Consider the following 13,374-nt stretch of genomic DNA (forward strand, 5'->3'; position numbering starts at 1 on the left):
CCTAGAACAGTATTGATATTTCTGGGCAACTTTATACTGAGACAGTCCATTGCGGAGAAAGCCAGACCGGATGCTAGGAGGAGCGGTGATGTGTTTTCTTTCTTTGTCCACTCTATTTTTTTCATCGGAAATTAAAGTGAAGGAGTATTTGGACTCTCTGAGTAAATAGGTTGACTAGTTTGGGGATTGGTTACTGGTTGGAAAATAATCTCACATGAAGTGGGTGTGGGTGGGTTGGTAGTTAATGTGATATGAGTAAATATTCAAAACAGGCTAAGGGGCTTTAAAGGGGATCATATATTTTGTTCTTTCTGTGTTTGTCCTCACTGTGCCTACTGTAGCTCCATCACATGCACAGACTAGGTCTGAGCGCTTCACTAAGGAGGGTTTGGGTGAGGGATGGTGAACGGGGTGGGGATCACAGTGGAAAGGAGGGAGTTTGGGGTGGGAGGAAGGATGGTAGGGGTTTGGGGGTTAAGGGGGAAGAAAATATGGGAAAAAATGCAGTTTGTTTCATCTTGTTTATTTTTTTAGTCAGATTATGGATATAGAGAGGCCGAAGCAGTCTAAAGCGCAGGTTTATTGCTATGTTCAAATAGTCCTACAAGATAGCCAGCATTAGGCTCTGTTCTGTTAATATAGGTGGGTTAAACGACACGAGGAAACGACTAAGGCTGGCTCACTTTGTTAAAAATAACAGAATTGATATTCTTTGTCTTCAGGAGACCCACCTTCCATGGTCCAAAAGGAGCCTTATGTCCATCAGTGGTTTTGAGTTGGTGGCTTGTTCTACCCAATCCTCAATAAACAGGGGAGTCGCGATCCTATTAAAAAAATTTTTTGGAGTGGTCAGGCGGATAAAGGCGGATAGCTACGGTAGATGGGTCTTAGCGGAATTGGAAAGGGGCCTGACACTCTGTGTAGTGTATGGGTCAAATGAAGATGATCCATAGATCTTTGACTCCCTAGAATTAGAGCTTGCAAGCTGGCCAACCCCCATAATAATGTGTGGAGATTTAAACATCTCCGCTGACTGGAGTGACACTGCTGTGTATCAGGGTCAGAAACCAAGAGTCCTCAGGGCAGTAAAAGCCCTTATTAACTCCCACGGGTTGAAGGATGTGTGGGGGGAAAAAGAACCGTCAAAGCCTGGTTATACATATTTTTCAAATCCTTATCAGAAGTTCACCAAGCTGGATTATTTTTTTATATCCTCTACTGAAATAAATAGAGTAGGAATAATGAAACTCCCGAAATTACTGTCTGATCACAACCCTTTGTTATTGTCTTACGAATTATCTGGACCTGATAGGGTTAGGACTAGATGGACATTCGAAAGGCGCTTATTGGTAGATATAAGATTTACCGAGCATATTCTGAAATGGGTTGGTGAATTTTTTGCAGCCAACAGGTATAGTGCTTCTAGAAATGGCGTTTGGGAGGCATTTAAAGCTGCTCTAAGGGGGGAATCTATAAGCTTTGGGGCCAGGATAAGAAAGGAGGATAAGAGGGAAGTGGAGAGGTTAATGGGTAATCTATCGGATGCAGAAGAACAGCATATGAGAGATATAATCAATGGAGGGGATAGCAGTAAGAGTCAGAGAGAGATGTTGAAAATTAGAGCAGAACTTCAGAAGACGATCACCCAGAAGGCTACGGGAGAGTATCAAACATCAAGGGCCAAACGCTATGAAACGGGAGAGCAGGCTGGTAGAGTGTTAGCTCTGCAAATAAGACAGGGGAAAGCAAGGAATATAATTTCCTTGATCGACGAAAATGGGGAGGAATTCACGCAGGCTAACGAGATAATACAGGCTTTTAAAAACTTCTACCAACGCCTGTACGATGAGGATACGCGGGATGGTAATCAGGGGGACGAGGTAGTGGATAATGGTCCGCGTCTCAATGTCTTTGGGAGGGACGAACTGGACAGGGATATTAGCGAGAGCGAGATAATCGAGGCTTTGCGTGAGCTTGCCTCCGGTAAGGCCGCAGGTCCAGATGGGATCCCTCTGGAGGTCTACAAATGTATAGAACCAGAGATTATACCTTTATTAGTGGATCTATACAATGGTATAATGTGTACAGGAGTGGTCCCAGCTTGCTGGCGGGAAACTAACATTTTAGTCTTCCATAAGAAGGGGATACCCCGGGAGAAACTAGGCTCTTACCGCTCAATATTGCTAATTAATGCGGACACTAAGTTATATTCAAAGATCTGGGCGAAGAGGTTGGGCAGGATCATTGGCTGTCTCGTCTCCCCTTGGCAACATGGGTAGTACTACGAACCATATTAGAAGAGCAATAGCACTGTTCGATGCCCAGGTGGCAGGGGTAGGGGAGATGGCCATGATCCTGCTCGACGAAGAAAAGGCCTTCGATCGGGTTGTCTGGGATTTCCTATGGGGTGTGTTGGCAGGGAGAGGATTCGGGGAGATAGTGTCGAGGCCTCAGGCGGCAGGAACAGAGCGTTGCCAAAATCCACAGGAGCGAAGTGAAGGCCCTTCCTCTCCTCCGAGATAGCACCCTGCTTGATTATTTAGACACCAAAAAGGGGGCCGTATCTCTAGGGAGGGACGAGACAGGGAGTCGACACCAGGGGAAGTTTAGCCAGTAGTTTCGGAGGTACAGCGAATGGCATAGAATGAAAGAACCTGCAGCAATGAGAAAAGGCAGAAAATGACAGATCACTATCAATAATAAATCAAAAAGGAGAGGGGGGGACAAGGAGCTTATTAGAAAAAGGTCCTGAACCAATGCTCCCAAAATCAGTACAAAATCACAATGGATGGTTTCAGTTCCTATAGGTAGAGGGGGATACAGCCAATAGTTATGTGCTGTAACAAGAAGAGGGGAAGTCTCCTGGGATAGGTGAGTATGCAAAGAGAAAGGAAGGTACTCCTTTGTTTGGTACGTAGTGCCCTCACACACCCTTTCGAGTGTATAGCATCATCATCGGGCAAAGTTGCTCCCCTAGGGGCTCTCTGACGGAGATCTTTTAGGAGTTGCCGCAGTTGTGATTGAGGGTGTGTGGGAAGAAAGTGCTAGTGAGTGTAAGTTAAAATGGGTCAGGAGGCCCTGACAACTTTATTCGTAGGACCCCTGATCCAAAATAAAAATCCACGGGGATGGAGATGCACGTTTGTGCCGTTAGGAGAGGGGAAACAAGACCAAATAAATTCCCACTTCTCTCAACCCGTGTGGTGTGTAATAAAGTGCAGATTTTAAAAGGGGGTCGACATGTTTCGCGCTATAATTTGGTCCCTAAAGGATCCCAGAGCGCTTCATCAGGACCAGGTGGAGACAAGAGAACGGGAATCAGGAAAAAACACCCTGTATTCCTTAATATAACCTAGTTAAGGTATATGACAATAATAGTCTAAGGACCCGTTTTTATACTGATGTCCTTAATCACAGCCTAAAAAAGGAGACAAAAAAAGGGGGGGGAGGGGGGGAGGGGGGGGGAGAGAAGATAAAACAAAAACATTAAGAGCCCAGTGACATATTAGTTACATATGGTACTGTAGAAAAAAAGCTCAATGTCACATGTGCACAGTCTGTGCCCAGGTGCCTGATGCATGAAACTAGTGAAGCGTCGGTGCGTCTTCGGTGAAACATGCATCGCAAAAAGAAGATACTGTGGGGTGCCTTCTACCTAAATAACAGAGAGCGACAGTGTACTAAGTGTTCAGCTGTTGCGAAGTTTCACAAGGTGAACTATGCCGCATCGGAGTAATTGACTGGTTCCGAATGGTGATGGTATGCTGCAGGGGTGATGGATACCTACCACCTAGTGCAATATCATGGTAAACGGTGAGCACCAGTATGGTAACTTAAAGCGAAGAGAGGGAGTGACGCTGGTCAGAATCTAGACCCCTGTTGAAATAGAGATGGACACGGCATGCCTGGAGAACGGGAACTAGCGTGAATACAATTAAAAGTACTGGGTTAGTGTCAGGAAAACGGTATTCACAGTAACCAGTGTGGAATAAGACAGTTATACAAATGCAGTAGTAATTAACACTCAATGACAGAAAGCATACCCTCCCAGGATCGGAGAAGGGCTCCGTCGGATGTACCACGGGGTGAGGCTATGAACAACAAATAAAAAAGGGGACCATATTACAGGAAGAGACCCCAGCGGTATAGCGAGGAACCAAGACAGCGTCCTATGTAAAGAGGAAGGGTTACTTACTCAGGATACAGCCTCACGTAACCGGAAACCTACCCGACCAGTGGTACTGCCGGTAGCATACTGAGCCGGGAAGCGGATCTCCATAAATACCGATCTCAGCGCGGTTGTCGGCTGAGGCGGTGGCGTCATCACGTAGCGTGAGGGGAGCTAGTCAGTCTATTTCAGAAAAGGGGCGGCCATATTGGAATGGTCAATGGAAGTAACGAGTGCTGAAGTAACACTGTGTGACCTGATAGTGGTACTATGCCTAATCCAGTGAAAACTCAACCCGGGGTGAGTTTCCTGAAACCCAAACAACAAGTGACTGTATACCCTGTTTATAGGGGATCAGTCAAGATAGCGTGAGGGGCGGGACCATGTAGGGGTCAAGAATAGAGGTAAAGCCCATGTTCCGTATCTGAGTACGAGGCTGGTTAGTATGTTGAGACAAGGGGGCGGCCATGGTGGAGTGGTAAAAGGAAGATACAAGCGTTACGGTCACACTGTGTATACTGCATGTAGTTCAATGCCAATTCGAGTGATACCCAAACCCAAATGAGTGTCTAACCTATTGTAAGAAATCGGTCAAAGATAACATGAGGGGCGGGACCAAGTGGCGGTCATAAAAAAGGGGGGGGGGAGGGGGGGGGAAAGGGGGGGTTCATGTTCTGTGTCTGAGTACGAAATAATCGTACTATAGAGGTAGTCGTCAGTGCAGACAGGTATACCATAATATTTCTGAACCCTGTTCCTTAAGTTCTATGATAGGATGTAAACGCCTGGGATTAGCTAAGTATGACAACAGGATTGGAAAAATGCGTAATGATCCACATGTTAGGATAGGATGGGGATCCCTCAGAAGGTGTGCTTTTGTACAGTACCTATAGAGGTATTGTGGGATGTAGTGCATGATTCTTTGTGAGATGCTAGGTAATTGGCATTCTTTGCTAATAGCTATGGTTGATAGTATGATTCATAGTCTCAAGAGAATGTTACAATGAGATGTGTGAGCTTCGTAAGGTTCTTAATATATCAATCCAGAGTGTCAGGGATTAATGTGATAGGTCTACCCAGGGTATATCTTCGTTCAGTCCACATTTGTTACTCCTGAGTTTGAACACCCATCGTTGTTCCTGTTTGAATAGTGTGGTGGCTGACCACTGGGAGTTGGATTCGATAATAGTCCAATGCAAACTTTCTGGAGGGTGGTTCTTTTCCAGAAAGTGACTTTGCAATCTTGTGGCTGTACGTTTGCGACGGATGGTGCTCTTATGCTCCCCGATTCGGACCTTCACTGGTCTGGTAGTCATGCCAATGTACTGAGAGTCACAGGGACAGGTAATCAAGTACACGCAGTTCTTAGTATTGCAGTTCGTGTGCCGTGTCTGTTTCCAGAGCCTGGGAAGTCCCAAGTCGAGTTCCTTGGTGGTGCTTGTCTGGGGGCATGCTGCACATGAGCCACATGGATAATGCCCAACCACTGGAGGTAAGTTCCATAGTGTGGGTTGAATCTGAATAGTTTTCTTAGGACGTGTGTGCACTAGCATGTCCCTAAAATTCTGGGTTCTTTTGAAAGAAAAGAGTGGTTTTGGACCTGGTTGGAACTGTCCAGTTTCCAGGATCTTCCAATTCTTCTTGATGATTTTCTGAATCTTATTTGAGTTGGGTGTGTAAGATGTGACACACGTCAGAACGTCTGTGGTGGGTTTATCTTTCATTTCAAGTAGGGCTTCTCTGTGATTGTTCCTAGCTCGTTTGCGGGCTTGTTTCACGATTCTCTTTGGATACTCACTTTTGATCAGACTCTCAGTTAGGGTGTCCGCCTCTTTTTCATATTCTGTGATAGTATTACAGTTGCGTCGTAATCGAAGAAACTGGCCCACCGGTAAGTTGTTTCTTAAAGACTTCGGGTGGTGGCTTTGGAACAGGAGGAGACTGTTCCTGTCAGTCGGTTTCTTGTAGTTAGTGGTCATAAGAGACCCATCTTTCAAAGATATGAGAAGGTCTAAGAAAGGAATGGACTCCGATGACAGAGTGCCTACAAAATTAAGGAATGGGTTAAGAGTGTTGATCCATGCGAAGAAAGCACGACACCTCTCTTCGTCTCCTTTCCAGAAGATGATGATGTCGTCGATGTACCTTCGCCATAATAGAATGTTGTTGTTGTAAGGGTTGGCGTCTGTCAGGATATGTTCTTTTTCGAAGTCCGCCATGTACAAACAGGCCAGACTCGGCGCGAAGGTGCTCCCATGCTGGTGCCCTGAACCTGATGGTAAAGTTGTTCTTCAAAAGCAAAGTAATTCTCTTTCAATGCTATAGTAGCGCAGTCACAGATGAAAGTAACAGGTGTGTCGGATGGCCATGGGTTCACGTTACGGAGAACCTTGTCCAAGACTGTGAGTGTAGCATCTTGGGGAATGTTCGTATATAAAGCCTCCACGTCTAAGGTGACTAAGAGGGTAATCGATTCTGGTGTTCCAAATTGTTCAATAAGGTTCAGAACTTCTGTTGTGTCTCTCAAGTAGGTAGAGGTCTTAATTACCAAAGGGCGTAAGAATACATCGCAGAATTTGCTAAGTGGTTCTAACAGTGAATCGATCCCAGATACAATGGGCCTTCCAGGTGGGGGGGTAATCCCCTTGTGAATTTTGGGTAGACAATAGAAGTACGGAGTGCGGGGGTACTTGTTCATAAGGAATGAAGCCTCATCCTTGGTTATCCACCCTTCTGCCTCCGCTTCCACAGTCAAGTGCTGTATCTTGGTGGAGAGACGTGTAGTCGGGTCTTCTTCAATTGGTTCATAATACCTAGTGTTGGAAAGTTGTCGTAGGCATTCCTCATCGTAGGTAACCTTATCCTGAATGACTATGGCACCTCCTTAGTCCGCTGGCTTCAGAACGATGGTCATGTCCTCTGTCAGGTTTTTTAGAAGAAGTCTTTCTTCTTTGGAAAGATTGTTGAAGGGGCGGGTAGTGGTTATGTTCTCCACCTCTTTCAAAACAGCCTGTTCAAAAGTCAGTACCTCATGCAAGGTCATTGCTGCGGTGGGAGTAAATCTAGATTTATTCTTGAGACCTGAGCCGACAGGTGTAGTCTCTGGTTTGTCTTGAAAAAATGCTTTTAGGCGCACCTTGCGAAAGAATTGGTGGAGTTCTTGATGTAAGATAAAGTCGTCTTCCTTAGGTGTTGGTACAAATCCTAGGCCTTTTTCCAGAAGGCTACTCTCACCTTCAGTGATGGGTCTCGAGGATAAGTTCACCACTAGGGTCTTGTTGTCTTGCTTCGTAAGACCATTGGTTCCGGATCCTGCCAGTGGACGGTCTTGTTTCCTCCTCTTCTTTTGCCTCTGCCTCTGCCCCTCCCTCTGTTGAAAAAAGGGGGGGGAGGATTCTGGTATTGCTGGTAGTTATGTATCGGGTTTGGTCCCATGGGGCCGTTCCATATGGGTTGGGGACCCATCCATGGTCCTTGATACATTGGTGTAGGGAACGGATGTGCAGGGAAGCCATGAAACAGTGGTGGTGGTGGAGGCTGGTGTCTGTAACCGCCTCTTGGTTTCTGATGTCTATTCTCATAGTTGGATTCATTGCTCGAAGAGCCAGAGCTTCCAGAATAGTTGCTGCTCGTGTCTTCTGTTGAGGTGTCCATGTTCGGAAAGACATAGTCATCTTTGGTATATGGGTAGATTTTTTCTTTGTCAAACCTCTTGACATCCTTTTGTAACTGATTGATTTTTTGTTTCGTGAGATATTCTTTGTGTTCATTCATTTCCAGATTTATTTCAGAGAGTTTCGATTTGAATGCTGTGATAGAGATGCCTGTCTTCAATCTATTCTCAGACAGGTTGATCTGGACAAGTAACTCGTCAGACAGGCGCTTTGCTGTATTGATGATCAATATCAGCCAGTCACGTGTACACTTCCAGGATATTCTTGACCATTCACGCCGGAACGTCAGATCTTCCAGGAATATCCTTGGGGCCAAAGTTATCAGAAGGCCATTGGGGGCGATATTTGCTCTAAGATATTCCGTCATGATTGTTCCATGTAAGGCTGTTTTAATCTGGAGTTTGCGCAGATTTTGAAGCGACCTCCAGTCATCATTGCCACTGCCCGAAGGTGCACTTCCATCTTCTGCTAGTAATGATGGTGCTCTTAGGATCTCAGCTACCATGTCGTCATCAAAGCTAAGGCCTGGGTTGTCCATCGTGTCCCAAAGATGTATGATGTCAGTCACGACCGTCAAAATAGACCAAAGGTAGAAGGAGGGGAAATATGTGTGCAAAAGTTAGAGAATAGAGGGTTTTAGTTGTCCCACGGCCAACAGCCGTACTAATAGTAAATCAAAAAGGAGAGGGGGGACAAGGAGCTTATTAGAAAAAGGTCCTGAACCAATGCTCCCAAAATCAGTACAAAATCACAATGGATGGTTTCAGTTCCTATAGGTAGAGGGGGATACAGCCAATAGTTATGTGCTGTAACAAGAAGAGGGGAAGTCTCCTGGGATAGGTGAGTATGCAAAGAGAAAGGAAGGTACTCCTTTGTTTGGTACGTAGTGCCCTCACACACCCTTTCGAGTGTATAGCATCATCATCGGGCAAAGTTGCTCCTCGTGGGGGTGGCGCTGCAGTCCCTCACGGGCCCCTAGGGGCTCTCTGACGGAGATCTTTTAGGAGTTGCCGCAGTTGTGATTGAGGGTGTGTGGGAAGGAAGTGCTAGTGAGTGTAAGTTAAAATGGGTCAGGAGGCCCTGACAACTTTATTCGTAGGACCCCTGATCCAAAATAAAAATCCACGGGGATGGAGATGCACGTTTGTGCCGTTAGGAGAGGGGAAACAAGACCAAATAAATTCCCACTTCTCTCAACCCGTGTGGTGTGTAATAAAGTGCAGATTTTAAAAGGGGGTCGACATGTTTCGCGCTATAATTTGGTCCCTAAAGGATCCCAGAGCGCTTCATCAGGACCAGGTGGAGACAAGAGAACGGGAATCAGGAAAAAACACCCTGTATTCCTTAATATAACCTAGTTAAGGTATATGACAATAATAGTCTAAGGACCCGTTTTTATACTGATGTCCTTAATCACAGCCTAAAAAAGGAGACAAAAAAAGGGGGGGGAGGGGGGGAGGGGGGGGGGAGAGAAGATAAAACAAAAACATTAAGAGCCCAGTGACATATTAGTTACATATGGTACTGTAGAAAAAAAGCTCAATGTCACATGTGCACAGTCTGTGCCCAGGTGCCTGATGCATGAAACTAGTGAAGCGTCGGTGCGTCTTCGGTGAAACATGCATCGCAAAAAGAAGATACTGTGGGGTGCCTTCTACCTAAATAACAGAGAGCGGCAGTGTACTAAGTGTTCAGCTGTTGCGAAGTTGCACAAGGTGAACTATGCCGCATCGGAGTAATTGACTGGTTCCGAATGGTGATGGTATGCTGCAGGGGTGATGGATACCTACCACCTAGTGCAATATCATGGTAAACGGTGAGCACCAGTATGGTAACTTAAAGCGAAGAGAGGGAGTGACGCTGGTCAGAATCTAGACCCCTGTTGAAATAGAGATGGACACGGCATGCCTGGAGAACGGGAACTAGCGTGAATACAATTAAAAGTACTGGGTTAGTGTCAGGAAAACGGTATTCACAGTAACCAGTGTGGAATAAGACAGTTATACAAATGCAGTAGTAATTAACACTCAATGACAGAAAGCATACCCTCCCAGGATCGGAGAAGGGCTCCGTCGGATGTACCACGGGGTGAGGCTATGAACAACAACAATGGCCGCCCCCTTGTCTCAACATACTAACCAGCCTCGTACTCAGATACGGAACATGGGCTTTACCTCTATTCTTGACCCCTACATGGTCCCGCCCCTCACGCTATCTTGACTGATCCCCTATAAACAGGGTATACAGTCACTTGTTGTTTGGGTTTCAGGAAACTCACCCCGGGTTGAGTTTTCACTGGATTAGGCATAGTACCACTATCAGGTCACACAGTGTTACTTCAGCACTCGTTACTTCCATTGACCATTCCAATATGGCCGCCCCTTTTCTGAAATAGACTGACTAGCTCCCCTCACGCTACGTGATGACGCCACCGCCTCAGCCGACAACCGCGCTGAGATCGGTATTTATGGAGATCCGCTTCCCGGCTCAGTATGCTACCGGCAGTACCACTGGTCGGGTAGGTTTCCGGTTACGTGAGGCTGTATCCTGAGTAAGTAACCCTTCCTCTTTACATAGGACGCTGTCTTGGTTCCTCGCTATACCGCTGGGGTCTCTTCCTGTAATATGGTCCCCTTTTTTATTTGTTGTTCATAGCCTCACCCCGTGGTACATCCGACGGAGCCCTTCTCCGATCCTGGGAGGGTATGCTTTCTGTCATTGAGTGTTAATTACTACTGCATTTGTATAACTGTCTTATTCCACACTGGTTACTGTGAATACCGTTTTCCTGACACTAACCCAGTACTTTTAATTGTATTCACGCTAGTTCCCGTTCTCCAGGCATGCCGTGTCCATCTCTATTTCAACAGGGGTCTAGATTCTGACCAGCGTCACTCCCTCTCTTCGCTTTAAGTTACCATACTGGTGCTCACCGTTTACCATGATATTGCACTAGGTGGTAGGTATCCATCACCCCTGCAGCATACCATCACCATTCGGAACCAGTCAATTACTCCGATGCGGCATAGTTCACCTTGTGCAACTTCGCAACAGCTGAACACTTAGTACACTGCCGCTCTCTGTTATTTAGGTAGAAGGCACCCCACAGTATCTTCTTTTTGCGATGCATGTTTCACCGAAGACGCACCGACGCTTCACTAGTTTCATGCATCAGGCACCTGGGCACAGGCTGTGCACATGTGACATTGAGCTTTTTTTCTACAGTACCATATGTAACTAATATGTCACTGGGCTCTTAATGTTTTTGTTTTATCTTCTCTCCCCCCCCCCCCTTTTTTTGTCTCCTTTTTTAGGCTGTGATTAAGGACATCAGTATAAAAACGGGTCCTTAGACTATTATTGTCATATATCTTAACTAGGTTATATTAAGGAATACAGGGTGTTTTTTCCTGATTCCCGTTCTCTTGTCTCCACCTGGTCCTGATGAAGCGCTCTGGGATCCTTTAGGGACCAAATTATAGCGCGAAACATGTCGACCCCCTTTTAAAATCTGCACTTTATTACACACCACACGGGTTGAGAGAAGTGGGAATTTATTTGGTCTTGTTTCCCCTCTCCTAACGGCACAAACGTGCATCTCCATCCCCGTGGATTTTTATTTTGGATCAGGGGTCCTACGAATAAAGTTGTCAGGGCCTCCTGACCCATTTTAACTTACACTCACTAGCACTTCCTTCCCACACACCCTCAATCACAACTGCGGCAACTCCTAAAAGATCTCCGTCAGAGAGCCCCTAGGGGCCCGTGAGGGACTGCAGCGCCACCCCCACGAGGAGCAACTTTGCCCGATGATGATGCTATACACTCGAAAGGGTGTGTGAGGGCACTACGTACCAAACAAAGGAGTACCTTCCTTTCTCTTTGCATACTCACCTATCCCAGGAGACTTCCCCTCTTCTTGTTACAGCACATAACTATTGGCTGTATCCCCCTCTACCTATAGGAACTGAAACCATCCATTGTGAGATCACTATCAATACCAAAGGTATATTAAACATGAAATCTTGTCTAATCTTATGCCTTGTGTACCCACACAAACTTACATTGAGACCAGCAACACCTTAACTAAATTCAGGAATCTATCTCAGGCAGGTGCAGCAGCATCTCTTGGGGGGGTTAACGTGTGTAGGGTTCCAGACTCATAGGTGCCGTTAAAGGAGAACAGACACCAGAAAGCAGTGTCACAATGACCCAGGATTACCAGGATATGAAACAGCAATGTTCAAATACGCTGCTCGCTCCGTAGTAGCCTGAGCCTTAGCGTGTAACAGTTCACTTACTTCTTCGGGTGCAGGCAATAAACCAAAACGAAAACCCAGTCCTTAGCTTTCCCTTTGCTCACGCTCTGAAGGAACGCGGGTAAGGTCCAAGAGGTTTGTTACGTCCCGTATCCTTGAAGAACCGCAGTTAGCCGCTCGGAAACTGTGGCTTCTGAAGGATGGTTCTCCGTCGAAGGAACAAATAAAAAAATAAAAAATAAATAGAGAAAGCTCGGAAGTCTTTCACGCGCTCTCTGCGCATCTTAAAGGTACAGCGTACCTTTCAGGCTGTAACGTCTCTTAGTGTTTCTTCACTGCCATGAAATCAGGGTCTTGAATGAAGACAGGAGACAGGGATTAATCTGACTTTAAGCAACGCTTCGACGCGCGGCTTCTCTCAGGTATGGCCACAACATTGGGAAACGCGATCTCTCTCGCGTCCGATATCCATTATCGTTATGGCGGGAAAACAATAAGTAGTACCCCAGAACAGTACGTCCTTGCGCTGAAGTCTCCGAGACTCGGAATAGTATCAGGGATATTGCCAGAGTTCGAGAGTCAATTCTCAAAGAAAACTAACACACCAGGTGTGTAACAAGCAGGAGTTTTCAATGCAGGTATTGCAATCAGGACCAGGATGCAGGTATTGCAATCAGGAACAGGGCGGGGCTTCAACAGGAAACAAAGCCAAGCACAGAGGGGCGGGTGTTCCTTGCTTATAAACCCTGCTACTCAGCTGAGTTTGCAATGCAGTCTGGGAAGGCACACAAGAGACCGCTACTCTGATGCATTGTGGGATACGTAGTGTGCTAGGGGCCTGAAGGGACTGTCTACCTGTAACAGATAGCCATCAGAGCTCTTAAAGCTATGTATCTAGATCCGGTTGCGAGGGTGGTGGTTATGGGGGAGAGCTCTGAGAAGATAGTCATAAAGAGGGGCACTCGTCAAGGGTGCCCCTGCTTCCCGATCCTCTTCGCTCTGTACATTGACCCACTTATCCAGAAAATATTAGGGTCCTCCAGGATTAGTCCGGTGGTGTGTAATGGCCACATCAGTAAAATCTTGGCCTATGCTGATGATTTGGCAATTATCACAACCAACCCTCAACAGGCGCTCACGGCCCTGGTCGAAATAGCAGAGGAGTTCGGCAATTGGTCAGGTTATCTCTTGAATGAATCCAAAACGCAAATAATCTGTACTAAGAACATAGTTAAAAGCGACACGAGATATGTTGATTCGGCGACATATTTAG

Source organism: Triturus cristatus, chromosome 9 (genome assembly GCF_964204655.1).
Source record: "Triturus cristatus chromosome 9, aTriCri1.1, whole genome shotgun sequence".
NCBI lineage: Eukaryota > Metazoa > Chordata > Amphibia > Caudata > Salamandridae > Triturus > Triturus cristatus.